At 40.2% G+C, this 23,546-nt stretch overlaps 1 long non-coding RNA gene across 1 annotated transcript in view; it reads left to right on the top strand.

The window, feature by feature from the left end:
* LOC144761758 (uncharacterized) overlaps nt 1-19,777 on the top strand; it is an 82,084-nt gene extending 62,307 nt beyond the window's left edge. Inside the window, exons 2-4 of the long non-coding RNA XR_013595883.1 lie at nt 13,047-13,118; nt 14,297-14,345; nt 19,650-19,777. This is a non-coding gene — a long non-coding RNA (uncharacterized LOC144761758). The remainder of the gene's footprint in view (nt 1-13,046; nt 13,119-14,296; nt 14,346-19,649) is intronic.
* Nucleotides 19,778-23,546: the final 3,769 nt, after the last annotated feature.

The raw sequence follows: 23,546 nt of genomic DNA, 5'->3' as shown, positions 1-23,546 counted from the left end.
CGGTGATTACTGGCCCACACCACCTTCCTTGAGTGAGCCTCAGACTGCTCTGCAATGCTACCCTCTGAGAGTCAGGCACTATAATTGGGTGTTTGGTTCCCAGTGAAGGACAAATGTAGTCATGTTATATGTGCAGGCCTCACAGATACTGCCTCGTTTTCCAACAGACAGAAATATTGATATTTGGAGTCTGTCAAGTCTACTAAAGCTTCTGTAAATTCTGATCCATATTGTTGTTTTGTGGTGGTTTGTGTAAATAATCCATCCTCTTGTGAGAGACAGTAACCTCATTTGGGGGATGACAGTCCATGGACCCGATTCACAGATTGAACTTAAGACTTAGTGCCATATGTATCAAGGCCAAATGGGTTCGCAAACGCCGAAATTCGCAGAATGTCGGCGTTTGCGAACCCATTTTCGCAAAATGGTATGTATCAAACAATTTGGGTGCCAAATAAGGAATCGCAAAATTTGCCTATCCCTATTTTGCGATTGCATTTAAGGAATCGCAGATTTTGCGATTCCTTAAATGCAATGTATCAAGGAAAAAATAATTCCAAAATGCCCTTAAAGATTCGCAAATTACCACCAACTTCTAGTTGGTGGTAAGTTGCGAATTCTTTTAAAAAAGCATTTTTTTGAAAATCCAATGGTGCCATGTGACGCTCATACATGCCCTTAGGGCATGTATGTGCGCCATATGCGCACACATGTCATTTTCAGGGGTGCAGCAGGGTGTTCTCGAGACACCCCTGCACCTTTGAAAAAATTCCTAATTTGCGATTAGCAAATTGCTAATCGCAATTAAGGAATAATTTCCCATTCATTCCTCTGGGCCTCCTGGCCCATAGAAATAAATGGGAAATTATTCCTTAATTGAGATTAGCAATTTGCTAATCGCAAATAAAGAATTTTAAGGAATCGCTAAAAAATAGCGAATTTCTTCATACATACCATTTTGCGATTTCTAAATAGCGATTCCTTAAAAATCGCTATTAAGGAATCGCAAAAGGGTATGTTGATACATATGGCCCTAAATTCTAAACTTACTACTATTTTGGTATTCACAGAATGCACTTACTACTTTTGGCATTCACAGAATGAATTTAAGACTCAATCCTAAACTTACTACTATTTTGGTATTCACAGAATGCACTTACTACTTTTGGTATTCACAGAAGTTAGGATTTTGTCTTAAGTTTGTCTTAAGACAAACTTAAGACAGACTTAAGACATACTTAAGTTAGGATTTTGTCTTAGGTCTGTCTTAAGTCTGTCTTAAGTCTGTCTTAAGTTTGTCTTAAGTCTGTCTTGAGTCTTAAGTTCATTCTGTGAATCGGGCCCTTAGTCTTTCAAAGTCCTTATCCTTGAGATGCTTATCCTATCCTGAGAGACGGCAGCCTCACCCATGTGGAAAAAGCTACACTTTGTGGAATTATAGATACATCAGAATCTAAAGGAATAATCTACAATGTTGAGGAGACAAGTTACACAATTATTGAATCATTTTTATAAAGTGCTCTGTGTTGTCTTTCAGTGATTGATTGATGAGAATACATTTTATTGATTAGAGGATGTTGAAGTCTGTTCAGACAGGTTAAGACAAGTATTTCAACCTTCTGTTAACATACTAAGTTTTCAGGATCACCCTTACTCAACAAAAGGTATCTGTGGGTATCACAGTATGTATGTGCTTTACACAGAGTAAATGATGAAAAAAGAGTAAAAAATAAAACCTAATTAGATGATATGTTAAAAACTGAAAATAGGGAGATGCCAATTAGTCCTCAGTCATTAGCATTTTACAAACATCACACTGAATATCAAGGAAATAATGCAAATAACCTCCTGAGTCTTGTCTTAGTGAGTCACCCATGAGTGTGCCTAAACCTAGGTGTATGATCATTTCTGCTCAAAGAAGGGTGAGTTAGGTGGTTTCACGGGTGGCTCAGCTGTTAAGGACAAAAACATTAGTCTTCAGAATCTGGAATTCTTGGAGACTTTCTTCTGTGATTCCTAATTAACTGTTTTGTTTTCTAGAATTTGATCCTCAAAACAGAACCTTCTTGAGAGCAAGCCACATATTTTATAGATTTCATCCATTAGGGAAAGCTCATCATTACTTGGGGTGGCAGCTTCAGAAATGTAGACAAACGTTCAATTTGTGATATTAGGGAAAGTTGCTTGGCGGTGTGAAAACTCAACGCAGACACATTTTTAGAAAAATACATTGAGTTTGTTTCTTTAAAAATTAAACATTGAATCAAATGGTGACTCAAACACACAATTGCATACAAAATAACATTTTATTCATAGTGTAGCCAGCTTAAAATCATGGAAAGGGTTGTAGTAAATGGAAGAAGAGGACACTAGAAAGCGAGAGATGGGAAATGAAGAGGCATATCGATTTCATGTTAAAGAATATTTATGATGTCATATGAACTGCTTTTTATGCAGTTAAATGAACTAAGCAACTACAGTTATTTTATTTAAGGAACGCTGTTATTTCTCTTAAGAAATGTATTGTCCCGTATGTGCACTTTTAAGCTCTAATTGCATGTCATGTGTGTATTACAAGCAAACAACCCGTATGGCAGGAAAGCAAAGGTTATCACAATGGAAGACTGAGTGAGGGAGATGGGAAGGGAAATGGGGAAGACAATGAGAGTTAGTGTATGTGGGAGGGATACGTGAATTAATACATTCTGACCAATCCACCAAAGGAAATGAACAGTTTCAAAGAGCATAGATAGATATTTGAAGAGAGGGATAGGATATGGTGGTTTCAGCTCTCCTATCTTCATCTTCCCAAACCACCATCTTTTCTTTTACAGGTGGGAATGTTGTAAAAAAAGAATATAGTGAAAACATGTTTTTTTAATTCATATTTTAATAATGATTTAATCACAGAACTGCGCCATTTGGGGGACACAGTGTGCTTTTGGAGGAAGGGAATTAACAGGCATAGGGGATATGAGGTAGTCTCTCTTCCTTTCACATGTAGGGGCTTCTTTGAAGATGGCACACCCAGAGTCAACTTGAGCGCCTTAATCAGAATTTAAAGAAATGACATCTGAGCAAAGAAATGTAGATTTATTGAGAACGTATACCTATCCATGGATATCACAAAATATGCTACTCAAACAGATGCTACCTGATAATACGGAGGAACAGAATTTTAAAGGGCCAAACCAAGGGAGAAAGAGATATCGAAAGCATCTAACACATTCATGGCAATTCAGCCACCTTCATTACTTCAGGGCAAAGGTCGATGACACTCACCTTGCTCCATTATTGAAACATTTTGTTTTCCTTGTTAAGCTTTATATTTTGCAATGTAGTGCCTACAACAAGAGGATGTTACTCCTTGTACAATTTGTGAAGCATATGGTCAAATTAAATATATTGAAATTGCAAAAAGAAATCTTTTGCTATTAAAAATAACGTTATGTGATTAACAAAGTGCATTAAAGAAAAACAGGCATTGGCTTTTAATAAACCTCACTGTTGAGGTCAAGAAACAAAGCAAATTACCTCATCAGACATGTTGTAGTGAGTTATCGTGTGGCCATCAGTGTGCCTAAGCTCAACTGCGTCATATGAGCAGATTCTTATTCAACTGAATAGACTAAATAAGTTTTATTGTCTTATACTCATGTCATTTTTTTTATCAAATGTACTGTCATCTTGAAACTGTGTGTAGGGATTCCACATATTACAATAAATGACATGGAGTAGGGAAGAAAGGGAAAGGTATTGCAATGGAAAACTGTGAGAGAGGGAGACAGGAAGGGGAACTGGGAAGACAATGAGAGTCTAAACATGGGAGATAAAAGCAGTGATAAGTGGCCAATCCAAAATGACAGAAAACAGTTTCAAACCACACTGGAAGATGTCAGAAAAGGGATGAGTCTGGTTCACCATACCTTCTCTCTGCCTCTCATCCCAAGCCCATACTTCTATTTACAGATGGGCACTTTGTGAAAACAAATATTGTTAATGTTTTTAATTCCTATTTTATTAATCCTAATTTTGTCAGATAGGTCTGACATTTTGATCATGTGGTGTCTTTTATGGGGATGGGAATTAACACTGAGGGGATACAATGACATAATACCTCCCACCTACCATTTAATTAAAGCACTGTGTGTCACCTATCAGTTACTTCAGAGCTTTTCGCCCAGAAATTTATTTTTTCCAGCACACGGGCAATGGGAGCTGGAGCGCGACTGCCCCTTCAACCCCAGAGAGTGGTCCGAAATTCTGCACCGAGCACGCACATCCGTCTATAGCACCTCCAGAAAGGAGATCTTACTTAAAATTGTGCACTATTGGTATTACACCCTAGCCAGAAAAGTTAAATGAAAGCAAGGCGGAGATGATGGATGCTGGAGGCAGTGCGGACACTTAAGTACACTGACACATGTTCTCTGGCACTGCCCTAAACTATAACAATAATGGACGGATGTCCAGACATTAACGAGATGTATGAAACCGAACAATTGCAGTGGTTCGGCACTCATTTCATTCATTCATAAATCTTTATTTCGGCCCATTAGAGCCATAAAAGATGCATAAAAACAACAGTACATAGCACATTTGTAAATTGCAGGATAAGTAGATTTACATACAGTTGGATAGGGTTAGGAAATAAATACAATAAAATCCATAATTTATTTAAAAAAGGCAATATTATGAAAACGTGTACATTATAAAATCAATTTTAACAGTTCCAATATTAATTTCATCTAGTGAACTCATAATTGTACAGCCATTTCATAAATCCGAACACCACATCGGATACAGAGTACTCAAACACATTCCTGGTCGCTTATAAATCCAGACCTGTTTTTTTACGTTCAAAGCTTACTGCCAAAAGGAATCTACTGACACCAAAGACAATCACTTGTCTGGTGTCCGTTTTCATAATCCTATATGGTTCATTATATGAGCGGGCGCCTATAGCGTTGCACAGTGGCTTAATCCATCTTTTCCTGGCCGTCACGTATGCTGCACAGAAAAAGAGGATATGGTTGCCATCTTCTTTAGTACAGTTCTGACTCCACATGCATATGTCACTTGTTGTCGGTCCCATGGACTTAGACCACCTTGCTAGAGTTACATTAGTTTTCAGCATTCCATACCTGAATTTTAAATATAGGCTTTTGGCCAAAGGTGGACGGACCTCGTCTAAGAAGTCCTCAAAGTATGGAGTATCCTTATAAGCCAAAAAACTGCTTGTCATTGATCCACCAGCATGGCAGTTTGGAAGATTGGATATTATAGAAGCCCAGTAATTCGTTTTCACCAATTTCTTGGAGCTTTGCGTCAGGCTTGAGGGCTCTTCCCAAAAATGGGACAGCCCAATTCTAGACAACCATGTTCGCACATGTTTCAACCATGCATTAGAATTATGCAAATCCAATCTCATTATTTCAAGAAGACCATCTCTATAATCTTCGAGTTCTGGAGTACTCTAGAGTCTCACCCAAAAGGATAATGGCCGTAGGATTGCATAATGGTCTGTGCGCTTCATGTTTAGTTCTAGCATTAAGGGTAAAAGTGGGGTTCGTTTACGTAATCTTAGAAGGCTTCTATAAAAGTTATTTTCACTTCTCATAAAAAGATTCCCAGCTGTTGGCCCCCATATTTCTGCGCCGTATAGCGCTGCGGACTGGGCCTTGAACTTAAACACTTCTAATGCTGGGGATACTGCCTTACTCTGACTCGCCCCATGTTTCTTTAAAATAGGAAAAGTGTTCTGAGATAAAATCATTTTACTCTTCTCTACTTGGGTTTTCCATGAATGCTTTGAATCTAAAGAAACACCCAAGTAGGTCAAATTCGACACTAATTCAAATTTTTGATCATTTAAAAATAAATTCCCCTTAAAGGTTTTGTGAGGGTTTATGGCCATACATTTTGTTTTTTTCGTATTGATCTCCAAGCCTTTTTTATTACAATAAAGTTGGAATGAGTTTAAAAGGGATTGCAGACCTTTTGGTGATTGCAAAATTAAAATTGTGTCGTCTGCGAATAAGAGGACTTTGACCCTTTCTCCATTCAGCTTGGGGGAATCATTGTTACAGTCCTCCAAGTGTGCTGGAATATCATTAACAAACAAGGAGAAAAGCGTAGGAGCCAACACACACCCTTGGCGGACACCACGCATTATCGGGATAGCTTTTGTCAATTCTCCGTTTGGTCCCCAGTGCACTCTTGCGTAATTATTTTCGTGTAGCCTTATAATCTGTTGGAGTAAGCAGACCGGTAACCCCTGCGAATACAGGCAATCCTATAAAAGATCTCGCGAAACTAAATTAAATGCAGCCCTAAGGTCAACAAATGCAACATATATGTACCCTTTCCTTAAGTAAACATACTTCCAACAAAGGCAACAAAATCTAAAAACTTGATCAATAGTACTTATACTACTCCTAAAGCCTGATTGGAACTTAGTAAGTATGGCATTCTCGCCCATCCAAGAGTTCATACATATTAAAATATGCCTAGCAAATATTTTGTGTAAAATATCCATTAAACTAATCGGGCGATAGTTGGACGGATCATTCCTATCGCCCTTTTTAAAAATCAAAACAATTTCCGCATCCCTCCAACTGTCAGGATAATCTGCACCCGCTACTAGGATATTAAAAAGATGGTTAATATAGGGTGCCCAGACGTTTATCTCGTGTTTATATAAGTCGACTGGGAATTTGTCTGGGCCTGGTGCCGTACCATTTTAACCATGTTTTAGCTAGCTCAGTTTCTCCTATAACAAACTCTAAAGTGCAGGTGCATGAAGAAAGCCAGGGCTGATTATTTTCCCTTGACCCCGTATGTTCTGGGGCTTTATACAAATGGGAAAAGTGGTCAACCCAGGTCTGTTCGTCCAGGAACACATCCTGAGCCACTCTTCCTACATGGTTACCATTTGCCACCAATCTCCAGAACCCCACATTGTCCTTATTATTTGCTGCCAATAACATATTCGCCCAACATTCCTCATCCCAGTTTGATCTAGCTTTTGCCTGGGTCATTTTATATTCTTTTCTTGCCACCTTAATCACTTCAGGTGCTTTACTTTTTATCGCCTCTAGAAGAGTAGCCTTGCCAATACGGCAGTCCTTATCATACCATGATTGTCTGCCAACTAATCTATTTTTCTTTTGACAGTGTTTTTTAGGCATTTTTGTAATATATGGTACTAATGCTTTGAAAAACCCGTTATGTAGATCGATAAAATTATTGTCCCCTGCTGATAGAATTGTATAACTGGAGAACGTGTCTGCTAAAAGAGAGTAAATACACGCTAACACTTCTCCATGATCCAATATTTGAGCCCATTGGAGCAATCGTCTGTTATTGCTTACTAATGGAGCATCATTGTTGGGGTTAATCAGAGCGGGGCTTCCAATCACTTCACTATCACTGGGAAATAAGCATGGGCCGATTATCAATTGAAATGGACGATGATCACTTTCAAACCTGGGCATAATCTCTAGATCAATCAAATATGGCCAGATATCAAAGGTTGCAAGGATGTAGTCAATTTTGCTTTGGGAGTTATTCTTTACAAAGGTCGCAGCCTTATGGGAGTCAAAGGGAAGACGGCCGTTGCAGGCCCTCAGCCCATATACAGTTGCCAACTTCATTATTTGGACTGCTAGGGAAGTACAACGCACCGCCTCAATGTTAGATAAAGGTGGAATGTTATTAGCCCTGTCCTCTTCATCAAAAACGTCACAGAGACCCACAATTGGCTCATAGGTACAGTTCAAGTCTCCACCTAGTATCATACTCGGTATCTCTTCCAAGCCATTTATAAAGCTATCTAATTTTTCCAATGTCGGAGACTCCCTAGATAGGCTGTATGGTCGATTGTAAACATTAAATAGGAAGAGAATCCTGCCTTCTTTAGTATTATTGTTCAGGCCAAGTATGTCCACTGAATCGATAACTAATAAAGTTATGCGGCTCTCCAGGGATACCTTCACCCATATAGTGAGTCCCCCAGATGGCCTACCTCTAACTGAGGGTACTGCCTCGATATTGTAGGTCCTATATCTGACTCTATGCGGTGTTTCCAGGGCCCATGTTTCCTGTAGGAAGCAGATATCGCTAGAATCTATGTAATTGCTCCATTTAGGATCACATAAGTTTTTCATAAAGCCCGCTATATTCCATGATATTAATTTTTGGTTTGGTGGTGTACAACCCATCCTATCTATCCTTTGATCATCTAAAATTACATCATGGATACGTACGTTGGTGCCAGTATTAGCCCTATTTATAACTCCTGCAACACCCGTTGATAAAGGCGGATCCTGTCTCACCTGAACGTCAATTCCTATTGCCTCCTTATTCAACGCTTGAACAGCGGTTTCTTGTGGGGAAACATTAGGCTCTATTCCCCCACATAAATCCCTGCCTACCTCTAGTTCAAGACTTGCAATCGTTGTTGGAATTAGTCAATCAACCATCTCCAAAGTTGGTAGATCCCAGAATCTAATGGAGATGTGAAGAGGAAACGGAGTAACCGGCTTCCTGCCTGCTCCCTCAATCGATGATCTATAAAAGTACCCTAGTGGGAGAGCATGAATATTGGTGCGAGTCTTCTGGGACTCATCACATACTCTCAGTAGGTGACGTACTGTGTTAAGGCAATTAAAATTTGTGACTATACAGTCCCCATCTATGTCTTTCTTTTGCTCTCCCACCCAACCTACCCTTCGAACCATGATAATCTCATTCATTTTTTGTGGGCTAAGTCCTTTATACTTTTGTAGCCAATCCACAACCTTATTCCTAAGAGTGAGCCAGGTTTCTGTTTGATCTCTCCTCAGTGCAGGTACTCCAGTTATAACTAAAACATATGGGCATGCTGCTGGAGGTAATCTTAAATTGTCACTATTAGGGGTTACATCGGGATCATTAGGCTTGGATATGGGTAGGGGCAATTTACTTTTCCTACAATACCCAAATTCCCTAATACTTGATCAAGCCTTCTACCCCCTGAACTGGAGATATTAATTCGAGGTTCAGTCACATTTGATAATCGAATGCTCTCACTAGTGATGACTGATTCAACCAAGGGAGCTAACACTGTCTGAGCCATGGTATTCGTACTTGGGAACCCTTCTTTAACTCTGACTTCGCTTAGTGTTTTTTCCACAAGTGCTTTAGCACCTTCCTCGAAAATATCTTTCCCCTTTTTAATCATAACATCCAGTTCCATTAATGCCTGATTTATACCTTGGATTTTGTCAACTAAATCCTTCATCCTGGAGACCATAAGGTTGTTTATTTGCACCTGTACAGATTGCAGTGTGGATTTGAAGATATCAACAACAAGAGTTTCCAATGACTCCACCATGCTATCGGTACCGATGGACGGCGGAGAATAGGGCATCTCAGTTTGTGTGCCAAAAGATCGACTTTTGAGGCTACTATTATCACTTAGTTCATTCTACCTATTCACTGGATTCTGTTTCACCCCCACACCTCCCTTTTTGTTGTATGTACTTTTCCTTTGCAGCATAGGTTTTGCTTTGCTTTTTTCCTGAATCCCTTTCCGTGACCCCCTCTGTCTAGTCACCATCGGTGGTGATAAAGATACTTCTGAGTCCAACTGAAATCTATCAGTAGCTAGGGGAAGATCTACTTTTATACTCTCTTGTGTGTGTGCAAGAGATGGAGTATTTTCGCTTAAAATTAGTTGCGGAGAATTTGAGCGAACTAGTGGGCTAAGTGCTTTATATGAATGTAAGGTTGAAGAGTCCAATGACAACCTTTTTTCCAGAAATGCTATCTCATGACTTATAAGTGATTCAGCACGTAGGAAAAAATCATCTAGGGTTCCCGTGTGTTTTTTCCATAACTTACGAATGTCGTTGATGAAGACACGGGGGAGGAGACCACATGAGTAGACAGAACGTCTAAATCCCAGACGGAAGGGAGGCACACAAAGGGCAGTATAACATATGATGGGAGACAGGAACATGGAACAACGAACAACCAGTGTCAAGGTACTGGTGTCCCCTGTCCATCTACTGCTCATTCTGCAGCCAAGTGCCCTGGCAGACATTAACGCGATGTATGGGACCGACCTGCCCAGATTCCCCAATTACATTCTTTTGGGCCTCTCCATGCACTGACGTATCCCCTGGGGAAACTACCTTTGCCACGACTCCGGAACGATGAGTTCCGGAGTCACGCAAGCCGAACAACGACTTGCCCGAACAACGACTTAGCCTTAACCATGCATGTGGTGGTTAAGGCTGATTCGGTCTAGTGTTTGGGAAGGGCGGAGTTCAGAGGAGTGTCACACAAGAACCGGTAAGAGGGGTTCGTGGGGGTGGGGGTCGTGTACGTTTTTTGGGGGTGGGAGGGGTTCGTGAGGGTGGGGGGGTCCTGTTAGCTTATGGGGAGTGGGAGGGTTCATGGGGGTGGGGGGTTCGGGTTAGTTTTCAGGGGGTGGGGGTTGGGGCTAGTTTTTAGGAAGTGGGGCATTGGGGTTCATTTTTAGGGGGTTGGGGTTAGTTTTCAGGGGGTGGGGGCTTGGGGTTAGGTTTTAGGGGGTGCGTCTTGGGGTTAGTTTTTAGGGGGTGGGGTTGGGATTGGGGTTAGTTTTCAGGGGGTTGGGGTTGGGGTTAGTTTTTAGGGGTGTGGGGGATCATATTTGTTTTTAGAGGGTGGGGGGGTTGTGGGTAGTTTTAGGGGGTGGGGGTTGGGGGATCAGGGTAGTTGTCAGTATGCATTTCTTTACCAGGAAAAATCGTGGTAAAGGAATGCGTGGTAAAATAAATTGAGGTTTAGACGAAGTCATGGTAGGGCAATCGTAGTTGAGGAACTCGTTGTCCCAACATACAACTGTGAGAAATACCTCTCCCTATTTCAGTGATATCGTAATGAGAGTCATAGTGTATGCTCACAGGCTACTCTTAGGCAGGGCCGGACTGGCCGTAGCAGGCTTCGGGCGTTTTCCTGGCAAGCTTAAAGGGTGGTGGCCGAATTTGCAGCCGTTTGTGCTGTTTTTGTTACTGGGGCCGGTTTTGCAGCTGTGCTGATATATTGGCCCCAGTAACAAAAGCAGCAGGGAGGCTGGTCCATCAAAATTGCCAGGGCTGCCTTGTGTTCACAGTCCGGCCCTGCTAATAGGATCAAATTATGTGCTCTTGAGCTATCATATTTTTATCATTCCTTTGCACCTGTTTGGAAAGATTAGAATTACTTAAAATAAAGTTCAATGCTGAGAGCAAGTATTTGATAAGAAATTTCTACTAGAACCCAGCACAGTATATATATTGCGTTTACCCTTCACCCACCCCAGGAGGAGATTTCTTCCAGACCCTAGTCTAATAATCCACCAACGTGTTATAGTGGGAAAGTTATGTACCTTAATACTGTCCTGCAGTACAGTCTTTGTTCTGCTACTTGACCAAATTTATTTGCAACACCTCGGCCCCCTTAGCTGTCATTAGATAAGAACTTTAAAACAGGCTTAATACAAGCAAGAACCACTAGGGACCTGGACAGGCTCAAGGGGCACTTTTCATGGATGGTGATTTAATCCTGGCTTTGTAGTTAGATAAGGGATATTTGACAAGTAGTTAGCCTCTGAAAATCCTGGACCTCCTCGTTCCAGTAAAGTGTACTCTATGCTCTTACATTGATACTACAATGAAGATATATATACATGCAAAACTTCCAACATTTCCCTTGCTGCTGGAAAAAGAATTTCAGGAATCAGTTGTATTTTTCTTTTTTCATGGACAGTAAAAATAGTAAAAAACGTAATACTGCACTTAACACTGGTTCACCTGCTCTTTTTATCACTAGTCCTGGCAATTAAACTAATTTGGCGAATTTAAAAGCTTTATGGGAGTCTCCTGTTGATTTTAGTCTGCTCCTCTCCTGGTTCAGGGCAGCTTCACTTTTGAGTTTTCACATTTCACTGCTTTTCTAAATGTAAACATGTCCCTGAAGCTGTTGTGTAAAGACCTTCTGTGCTGCATCTTCTTAATGCCTATTAAACCCAGCTCTACACAGTTGTTTACTTTGAACAAGGCTCTGCATAGAGATTCATTGCTAGTCTTAGCTTGTCTGATATTCTCCAAATTTTCAGCAATCAGCCAAGAAAACAGCAACAGCTATATGTATAGATTTCAAGGGTCACAGGTGACCTGTGAGTCGTACAGTGAGAAATCCTGCTCTAGATATGATTATAGGCTACTAAGAGTTATCTTATTGGTAATACTGCTGTGTAAGATACAGAGATCCTTTGAAAGTGCTTCTCTTAATTCTGCTCTGCCAATGATAACACTCAGAGGTTTGTTGTTTACAGAACTCATACTTACGTCACCCTTTGCTCTGATCTTTATAAAGCCAAGTTATTCAGAGCTCCTTTATTCACAATAATGAAATAATAAACTGTAATTTCTTGTGCCTAGTATGCATGCCCGACATCGGTTTATAGGCAATGTATTCTTACACACAAACTAAAATCATCTTATTCAAGTCAACAACTAAAAAGTTCAAAGTCTAATCCAATGAGGTAGCAAAATATACCACAGTATCCAAACATATGCCCCCCTAAAGACAGTCTCCTTCTTCTCCTGCTTTTAACCCACCCACATCTATCACCCCTTCTGTCACAATCATGAACAATGCGGCATTCAGGTGATATGCCACCCAGAGCCCACATTCACTAGATCACCTCCGGCCTGAAAATTCAGTTCAGACACACCAAGAGCTCTGCTCTTCATAACCCTCATAACTCTTTTAATAATACAGACTCAATCCCAACTGTAGATTTAACAAAACAAGGAGATACTCCTTGAATAATACAGTTGTGTATAGATCTGCCCTTGAAAAGACTCTCAGTCACTCAGAGCAGGGCTGGAGACTCTATTGTTACAGTCTGCTGGCATAGAGGCCAGTGCCAACTGAACACAGTTGCTCATAGTGTATAAAATCCACAAACGTGTTTCTAAAGGTTTTGTCAATGATTGTATTTATTTCATACTGTATTTTTTTGTTTTCAGTTCTCTGTTCCTGAATACCATCTCCAGGAATCTACGAACTGATCTATTTAAGCTAATTTCAAAATGCTAAGGGTGAGTATCAATTTGTTGTTCAGAGTACAAGGTGCTTTAGTTTTGAAAGAGAAGGGTCAGGGTTTTCCTCTGGTTCTCTGGTAAATGACGGGCATGTTTGCCCTGGTTTGGTGGGAATCCTTCTAATTGGCACTTGGTTGATGGCGGCATGGTTGTTAGTCTATTCTTGTTAGGTTTGAAGCTGACATGGCCTCTTTTTCTGGTTAGCATTTGTTAGCATTTGCCGGATTTATGTGGTTCCTTAAAAAAAAGCTATATATTTGATGCAGAATGTGTTTCACTTCCTCAATGGCACGATGTATATTTATCTCACATTCTCATTGGCAGTGATGGAGACACTGCCTAGCTCTTTATCCCTTGGTATTTCATAGCCACGCTATTGAGGCAGAGGTAGAAGCGTTTTCTGGATAAGCCAAGCAGATGACTTTGGTTTTGATACTGGAGGCATTTACACAAAAATGAATAACACTCTGACAAGAAACTAGTCTTAGCTCACAAAACACATACTTAGTACCATAAAACAAACACCAACTGAATTCAGGACTTTCTTGTGTGTGTTGTTAGAGACAACTTGCTGGCAGTGCAGCACAAATGTTGTTTCACTTGATGTCTTTTTGGCTCATCCACGAATGTCTCTCAGGATCTGGTAGCTTTTCTATGTCAGGGAAGAGTTTGTCTGCATGAGGAGGGTTGATGGCATTTGTTAGTTGATGGTTGCATGTTGGTTGTGTGCAGTTACTAATGGTTTTGGGTCTTGCAGGGCCTTTGCTTCTCTGAAATTTGAGGGTTTGCTTTCTACTTGGCCTTGTTGCTTGTTAATGGCAGTGGACATGTTTGGGTCTAACTTGGCCCTTGTGCCTTCTTTACGTGGCACACTGTTTGGAGTTGGGCAGGCTAGGTAAGGCCAGGCTTGTATCGCAGTATAGTTCTTATGAGAGCCTTGAGTTTAACCTGAAGTCTAACCGAGGGCAAGTATTGGTTGCAGAGAATAGATGCTTCCTTCTGAAAGCAGCCAATGAGGTGCAGAAATGTAAGCTTTTGGTAGTTTAGTCCAATTGAAGATACTGCAATGTCACAATATTGGCACATTTTAACATATACAAGTGGTAATTAATAACAATGTATGAACATTAATTCTATGTATGAAAAGGTAACCACTTTTCACTCTAATGTTTCAGAAAAGGTGCTGTTTTTCTCAATGTGGTTCCCACATGATCGAGGATGGAAGTAAGATCAATCTTTTTTTCTTCCTTGGAATTAGTGTTTATTTAAACTTCATTGAATTTTGATACGCTATGAATAGATATTCAAGGCTGTAATCCACTGGTGATGATCAATAAAAATAATGTGATTAGGGATTAAATGTTTAATCAAACATTACAATTCCAGTACCTAGTGCAGGAGAAACTTTCACAGGCACTAAATGCCAGTGGTTAGCTTAACTAAGACACCTGCTCAGGTAGATAACCAGCCCCTCTCCCTCAATATATGATGTAGAAAATCCAACATAAAGCATCTAGTTAAAGGAAACTGAAGATCAATAAACACAATTACAGTTTCAACATGGAACCTCTTCACACTCTTTGAAGAAAAGGAAATGAATTAGCACCAAACATTATGGAACATTTTTTCTCTGGCCAGAGGTATAGGAAACATATCATAACTGGTAACCTATGTCAAGTGATTCAACCCACTCTAAAAAGGAATCTCCTGTAATCATCACCTGTCCAAAAGGATTATTTTCCCTGTCAGGTGACAGTCAAAGGCATTCACTTGAGAGGTTATCCTAGGGTTCCATGTGGGTAGGTTTGAAACTCCCTGACCCGGTATGATTTCTTACGCAGGACACTTGTGACAAAAGTCTGCAGAGAGGTGTTTTGGGATTTGGATGTTGCTCACCAGAACAGTGCAAGAATCTGTTGGGTGTCAGTGACACAGCCAAAGTAATACTTATTTTCCCAGGGGTTGTGACTGTTTCTGTGACCCGGCCATTACACTGGTTTGTGATAGCTGATTAATAGTCGAGGGGTGCACCCCAGTGGAGGGATTACCTACAAGCTCTTCCTAGGTACATTTGTGCAGTCTTTCATGATTGGGTCTTCTCATTACTGTGATTGGGTAGGGAGACAAAATATCGAAATTAAAATATTGATTTACAATAATATCGATGTTTTAATTTCGATGGTATAGAATATCGATGTGCAATAATATCGATGGACAGAATATCGATTTCAAGGTATGTATGTTACTAATATCGAAATTTTGTTTAGTGTTATGTATTTTATTATGTATTTTATACGTTTGTTAAACATGTTTTTAATGTATGTTTAGAAATGAGTAATTTTGTTTACATTTTGCGTTTTAGCATCAGAGCGGGTTGTGGGTTTATAGGGGAATAAGGTGGGAAGTAATTTAATTATAATTAATTCATTATTATGTTTTTTAATTTTTTTTATTAATAATTAATTGTTAATTGATAATTAATTGGTAATTAATTATTATTAATTAGTTAATTAAATTAATTAGAGTTAATGTAGTAATATTTTTTTATTTTTTGTTATTGTTAATTAATAATTAATTGGTAATTAATTATTATTAAGCGATTAAATGTTAATTACATTTTTATGTGATTCATGTATGTGTAGTGGGTTGTGTGTTTATAGGGGAATAGGGTGCAAAATAATTAAATTAAATTAATTAAATAGATTGTATTTATTTATTGGTATTTATTATTAATGAATTGTTAATTAATTAATTGGTAATTTGTTTTTTTAAATTATTTGATAATATTAATTATAAATAATTTAATAATAAATTGTGTTTATTCTTGTAAATATCGTGTTAATTAATTATGAATTGGTAATTAATTTTTAATTGGTAATTAATATTTGTCAATTAGTTAATTTATAATTACATCAATTTAATAATATTAATTGTTATTAATTGATTAATTGGTATTTATATTAATTGTGTTTTTTTGTATGTGTAGTGTGTTGTATGTTAAAGGGGGAGTAGCGTGGGAAGTAATTTATTGTTATTTGAGTAAATATTAATTATAAATATTTGGTATTTAGTAATATATTTTAGTAAATAAAATATTATATCTTTTTTGTTAAAAAAAATATCTAATTGATAAGTATGTTAATATAACCCTTACGCTATTCTGCGCTTTTGCAACTATTGCACCCGCTGGAGTGGCAATAGTAATTTCTACCCCTACGCTATCCAACGCTTTCCCTACAGGTGCACCCTTTGGAGTGGGAATTGTAATTTTTACCCCTACGCTATCCAACGCTTTCCCTACTGTTGCACCCTCTGGAGTGGGAATAGTAATTTTTACCATTACGCTATCCAACACTTTCTCTACTGTTGCACCCTTTGGAGTGAGAATAATAATTGTTACCCCTACGCTATCCAACGCTTTCCCTACTGTTGCACCCTCTGGAGTGGGAATAGTAATTGTTACCCCTACGCTATCCAATGCTTTCCCTACTGTTGCACCCTCTGGAGTGGGAACAGTAATTTTTACCCCTACGCTATCCAACGCTTTCCCTACTGTTGCACTCTTTGGAGGGGGAATAGTATTTTTTTCCCCTATGCTATCCAATGCTTTCCCTACTGTTGCACCCTCTGGAGTGGGAATAGTTATTTTTACCCCTACGCTATCCAACGCTTTCCCTATTGTTGCACCCTTTGGAGTGGGAATAGTATTTTTTTCCCCTACGCTATCCAACGCTTTCCCTACTGTTTCTCCCTATGGAGTGGGAATAGTAACCCCTATGCTATCCAGCGCTTTGCCTACTGTTGCACCCTCTGGAGTGGGAATAGTAATTTTTACCCCTACGCTATCCAATGCTTTGCCTACTGTTGCACCCTTTGGAGTGGGAATAGTATTTTTTCCTCTATGCTATCCAATGCTTTCCCTACTGTTGCACCCCCTGGAGTGGGAATAGTAATTTTTACCCCTACGCTATCCAGCGCTTTCCCTACTGTTGCACCCTCTGGAGTGGGAATAGTAATTTTTACCCCTACGCTATCCAACGCTTTCACTACTGCTGCAATATGTAGAGTAAGTATATATATTAATTTATATGTAGAGTTTTTAATTTATTTTAAATGTATATGTATTAGTTATTATTTTTTAAATATGTTTTAATGTTTATATCTATAATTTATTAAATTATATGTATTTTAACATTATTTTTATAATATTATGAATACATTTAAAAAAATGATATTTTTTACTTCTATATTTTTGTACTACGATATTTTTTTCTCAATACTTTTGTAATTACCTTTATATAGATAGAACTACGATAATTTTGATGTCGATATTTTTGCTTCGATATTTTTGTATGTCTATATTCAGTCTGTCGATATTATGTCATAGATTCCTCTGATTGTATGTGTGATTACTCATTGGGTACGTACGTGGTGACGAACCTCTCAATGTGGGTCTATATAAAGCCCTTAAGGCTGCAGGATGATCAACAAGGTTTACTGGTAGGTAGAGCTGCAGTTTGTTTTTTTCTATCTCTCCCCTCTGCACTGTTCTCTCATTGATACCCACTCTCGAAGGAGAAACCCTTGCAGAGCCAGGTGTATGTGCCTCAGTTCAAATCACAAACTTTAACACAGCATTAAAGTTCCTTTGTGTTTACCTTCTGTAGCCCAGTGTGTTAGCATATGTCCATCACCAAAGTTGCATACTTACTGAGACCATAGTAAGATAACTTGAATGCAACCCTTAAAGGAGTAGGGAACATACTCTAGAGCTGAGGTCAATACTGTGTTTCTTCTGCAACATGAAGAAGAGAAGGGGAATGACTCCCTGGAATGTAAAAAATATGACTTGCTTCAGCCCAGAGTTCAAATCCAGCTGCCCAGTACACTGAAGTAAGAATCCTTGTTCAATAGACACTACTGAGCCTGGAGGACTCCAACCACTGCATAGCCTGACAAAGATTTCGACAAGTAAACATTGGAACGGATAGAGAGTGGAGGTGCATTAGGGTGAACCACTAGCTGTCAGTGTGGCGATTACTCCCATTGTCTGTGTGTACCCCTTCAAGGCACAAATTCTGTCCATGAGGGCAGTGAAGCTCTGATGGGGGTGCTGATGGCCCCTGCTGTGCATTAGTGCCTATTAGCATCCACCCTGAGCTTATGCCTGCTTCACCAAGCCTGGTTTCTCCATCTGCAAGTCTTATGAGTTTGAAGACTCTGCCTGGCACCATCACTCATTTAAAATCACAAGTACAGGAACCTGTGTCTCAAGGGCCATAATATCCATCTGAAATTTCCTATCTGTCTTTTGGAGCCTAAGACCTTCAGAAGGCACCTCCAGTGCCGAAGCAGCATAACCCTCGTCTGCCACCTGCAACCTGATCTGTGTACCTTCCCTGCCTTTATAAACTTTGACTTTAAAAGTAGAATCCTCAAAAGGAGGGATCTAGCAATTCAGTGAGCTTGTAGTAGAATATGTGTTCTCTGGCTCCAGAGACAATAGTAATAGCTGTCAAAAGATTTCACAGGCCCTAGAGATCTGTACCAACATGGAGGCTAACCTTAGATAAGCATTCTACAGTCTGTTCAAACCCCGAAGCCTACAGTGTCTTCAAATAAGGAAGATAAAAGGAATATTCTGGGAACATATTTATCAAGATACCAGAGACTCACATCCCCTCCAAAATGATCCCTTGTATAAGATGTACCTTTTGTCCAACCTGTCTTAGTTAAGGTATCAAAATGTCAGAACTTAGCAGTACTATATGTTCTACTCAGTTACCGGCGACATGGCTGGAGGTGTTTAAAGTCCAAATCTTCTATGATATTGCAAATTATTTCTTTACCGTAGGCATTTTCTGCCAGGTTATTGGACTATTGAGTGAAATGTCTTGTACATTACAGATCAATGTATCTCTTATCCTTCAAGCTGTTAACTCCACCTATCTGCCCTTCCCTTAGCAGTTTGAAGCCCTTAAAGCCGCAGTAATGATCTAGTAAACATCAACGCAGTTAATGTAGAGTCTTTAAGGCATGTTTACTCAGGTATGAAATGCAAACAATGGCCTGATGCACAGAGAAAAATAGTTGGACATCAAAGCAACGTACTTTTTGTTTTCCTCTAATTAAGTCATGATTTGGGAGTTTGGTTGTGAAAAACAAAGAATGCCCAGTGGGACAAAAGAACACGGTGCTTGCTCAACATTCAGTTCATCCTACAGTGCATGAGAGCACTGGCAGATTCACTATAGAAAAAAATCCTTACTAGCTACATGGGGCTTTCTAAATATGCAAGATTATGGTCCAAGGCAAAGGCTTCCTGACAAAACCATACTCTTGCTGTTTCACAGATTGCAAATGGAGTATGTCTTTGTGTTGTGCTGGTTTTAAATTAAGAATCTAGAGAGTCTTAAAGTAAAATACTTTTCTGGAGAGATACATTGATCTAAAAATTCAGGTGCATAGTAACATCTTTCTTTTATTTGGGGAATCCAGCATGTTCATTTTTTCTGTATTTTGCCACAGTTCCAAAGATGAAGCATCTGAAAGAGATGGACAGACCCACAATCCTACAAAGACTGGATTTCTGTGCTACGTGCTACCCAGATAGAACGGCCATCTCCTGTTGTCGCTATTTGGAGTGTTTTAGGAAAGTAAGTATGCTCATGCGAATACAGCTCTGACACCACCTCCACTGGCAGAGGGTGAGGGAAGGCAATGGTAAGAACTGAGGAAGTAGGCTTCTTGCGCTTGGTATGAGCAGTCATGTTTAAAACCATATTTCTTTCTAATCTCAGCTCGTATGGGAGCAAAAACTGGCAGTGCTGGAAATACTACTCATCATCCTCCAGCGCGAAAGAATTGACTTCAGGAATATTGTGGGCATCTCTCAAACCTCCTTAAAGTTCCTGCAGCAGCCGGTATGTTGCCTGAAGCAAGTTGTGACAGGTGTGGACTGGTATGACGGAAAAGCATAAAGCCTGTAACAGGCTGGATTCCACTTAACTAGGTCGTGTTTATAGCATTGTCAAATACTAATTGTTTATTTATTAAAGAGTTTTCTATAGCGCTGGCTAGACTTGACGGTATAAGAGCATTTTACATCATTGTCAAGGCATTATCAATCAGTATCAATACAATATACATAGAGTGAGGAGTCTCAAGTCAGTGTATAGTCCTTGGGTGAAAATAAGATAGAAGGAGATGGTAGTTCCAGAGTGAGTTAGATGTTATATCCTGGATGGTTGAGGTGTTGAATGAGCAAGAATTATTTCAGTTTTCTTTTGAAACTCATGAAGAAAGAGTTAGTTGTGATATGTACTGGGAGAGAGTTCTAGATTTTGGGGGCATTCTCTGAGAAGGAGCGAGAGAGGGCTTTTTGTTTGTGTTTTTTAGGGGGGTGATGAGAAGTGTATTGGAGCTTCCTAGGTTTCTTGTTTGGCCTGCCTTTGTGAGTTTGGATGCGAGGAATGCTGGTTTACCAATGTGCACAACTCAGTGGGTGAGGCATGCAGTCTTGAATCAAAAGCATGGTTCGATAGGTAGCCACTTTAGCCTACTGATTGCGTGGGAGATGTGGTCATGTGATCATCCTTGCCACTGAATTAAGAGTGGCTCTCAGAAGGGCTTATTTCGGGATGCCTGTGAGGGTGGAGTTTCTGTAAACCAGTCTGGATAGTACCAGAGCTTGTGTGGAAGTTTTTAGGTCATTTGGTGGGAGGAAGGGCTTAATTTTGTTAAGGAGTTTTAGGTTGTAAAAGGCACCCTTTGCTGTGGTCTTTATGTGAGTGCTCATGTTCAGATTTGAGTCGAGGGTTAGCCCCAGAGATTTAGTGGAGTCCGCCAGAGTCTGTTTGCATTTCAGGGCATCTTGGTTATTTAGCGATTCTTATGTCTGGGGGGCTGGCTATTGTTGGACAAAAGGAGGATTGATTTCCATGGTTTCTTGGTTACGTTTAAGGTGGTTGTGTGTCAGCCAGTTTTGGACTTGTGTGAGAGTGGTGTTCAGCCGGCGTATGTCATCCAAAGAGGATATTTCCAGGTAAAATTGGGTGCCGGCTGAATATAGGTGGTAGGCAATGTTTGCTTGTTCAAGTATTACGGTGAGGGGTTCCATGTAGATATTGAAGAGTGTAGGTGACAGTTCTGAGCCTTGTGGGGGGCCTTGTGTGATGGCATAAGCAGCAAAAGTTGAGTTCTTTAATTTTTTTATTAGAGATCGGTTGTGTAGAAATGACGAGAACCTCTTCAGAATCGCGCCATCTTCTCTGATTCGTTGTTGTAGTCAGTTCAAAAGTGGTTTGTGGTCGACTGTGTCGAAGGCCACTGATAAGTCAAGGAGGATGAGCATGCAAAATGTATCTGCATCCAGAGAATTATGTTTATCATCTGCTATATTCATCATAGCTGTTTCCATGCTGCATTCCTTCCTGAAATCGGATTGGTGGAATCAAATAGGTTGTTGCTGTCATTGTATTGATTGGGAGCGAACACACTTCTTTAAAGTTTTTGCCAGGAAGGGGAGGTTGGAAACGGGCCTGAAATTTCTGAGGTCATCCGGGTCTGCACCTATGTTTTTTTTAGCGGGGGTGACTTGGCCCTTCTTGACACAGTCAGGCATTGTCCCGTTAATGAGAGACCTGTGTATTATCTTGGTCCAGAGAGGGGTAATGGTGTGGTTGAGACTTTTAACCAGGGAGGCTGGAAGAGGATCTTCATAGTATGGAGTGGGTTTGGATTTTGCAATCACCTTGTAGATGTCTTCTTCTGTGAGGGGGTGGAAAGTCTTCCAACTCCTGGGTGCTGTGTAGGGCCTTGTGCGTTGGTAAAGTCTGGTGGTCAAAGGTAGAGAAGCCACTGCTGGTGAGAACGGTGGGTAGGTAGAATAGTTGCTAACCTCTGTAATGTGTGGGGGGGGGGAATCAGTGGACATCTGCATTTGGCAGCCTAGGGAGAGTTTAATCTTTATGATTGAAGAATTTAGCAAAGTTGTTGCATCTTACTTTGGAGACAAGAGGGGCTTCTTTAGTAGTTTTGGGGGTTTGCCGTTTGATGATGTCGAAAAGCTCTTTGGGGAGGTTTTTTGCTTTATCTAGCAGACTGTGAAAGAAGGTGGCCATTACAACGTGGTCTTTACACCGCACTACCTTTACGACGCGGTCATCACAACGCAAGTCGTTACAACGACTTGCGCTGGATGGCGCTCTCTACTAAGGAATAGTATGATTTACTTTTCCAACACCTTCCCTACTGTTACGAGGGCTGGAGTTGGAATAGTAAATCATACTATTCCTAAGTCCAGCGCAACTAGCGCAAGTCCTTGTAACAACTTGCGTTGTGATAACTGCGTTGTAATGGTACAGCGGTGTAAACACAGCGTTGTAATGACATACATCCATTTTTGCATTTCCTGCATTCCCCTTTGAGGTGATATAGGTGGGTTGGGAAAGGGTTGGCTCTCCAGAGTCTTTCTGCAGCTCTTAGTTGTCTTCTTTCCCAGTTGAGGTGTTTGATTGAACGAGGATCTTTGTGGTGTCTCTCTGATCCTTTTTAGTTTCATGGGCCTACTTGGTTTAGGATGGCTTTCATTGTCAAAATGTAGTGGGTTGTAAGCTTGTCAATGGCAAGGTTGCCTGTAAAGGGGGGGGACATCGTTCTTTCTTTCAGATCGGAAAGAGGCATCTGATTGATGTTTCTTGACCATTGGAGAGAGTTCCGAGATCGATTTGGAGGTACTTCCATTTGGTTCAGGTGAAACATGATGATGTGTTGATCTGACCAGTCGACTGGCAGGATGTTGTCTATGTTTATTGAATTGTTCTGATGGCGTCTAAGGTTGAACCTCTGTTGTGGGTTTGGCCTTTGCAATATATATCGTAAGATCTCTTTTGCGTAAGAGTTAGCTTAAAGATTTGAGTCGTATGTCCTTCTCTTCATTCAAATGGAGATTGAGGTCTCCTGGTATAATGTTGTTGGCGTTGGAGAGGGAGCAATGTATTATCAGATACGACAGTTGTTCGCTGAAGGGGGGAGTGTGTTTCCTGGTGGGTGGTAGAGTAGGTGACATTTTGTTACTTTATTGCCTTTAGGCGTTATGCTAATGCTGAGATATTCAAATGGTGGGAGGGAGAAGGAGTCTGTTTCTGTCACAGTGATGTTCTTGTGAATGATAGCTATGCCACCACCGTGTTGGTCCTCTCAGTTCTTCTTGATGATGGAAAAACCTGGGGGACTAGAAGGTACAATTGGATGGTCAGACGCACAGCTGATGCGCCGCTGGCAAGTCTGTCTACGCACGCCCACGCCCGCCATTGGCAGTCTTAGTGGAGAGCTATGGACTTCCCCTGTTTTCATATACCGACGATACTCAGAATATTTCCTTTTTATAATCGGCACAGAACCGTGACTCTTTGTTCCTGAACC

The sequence above is a fragment of the Lissotriton helveticus genome, chromosome 6 (genome assembly GCF_964261635.1).
Source record: "Lissotriton helveticus chromosome 6, aLisHel1.1, whole genome shotgun sequence".
Classification (NCBI taxonomy): domain Eukaryota; kingdom Metazoa; phylum Chordata; class Amphibia; order Caudata; family Salamandridae; genus Lissotriton; species Lissotriton helveticus.
The sequence above is the reverse complement of the archived record's forward strand: the minus strand, read 5'-3'. Positions and strand labels throughout refer to the sequence as shown.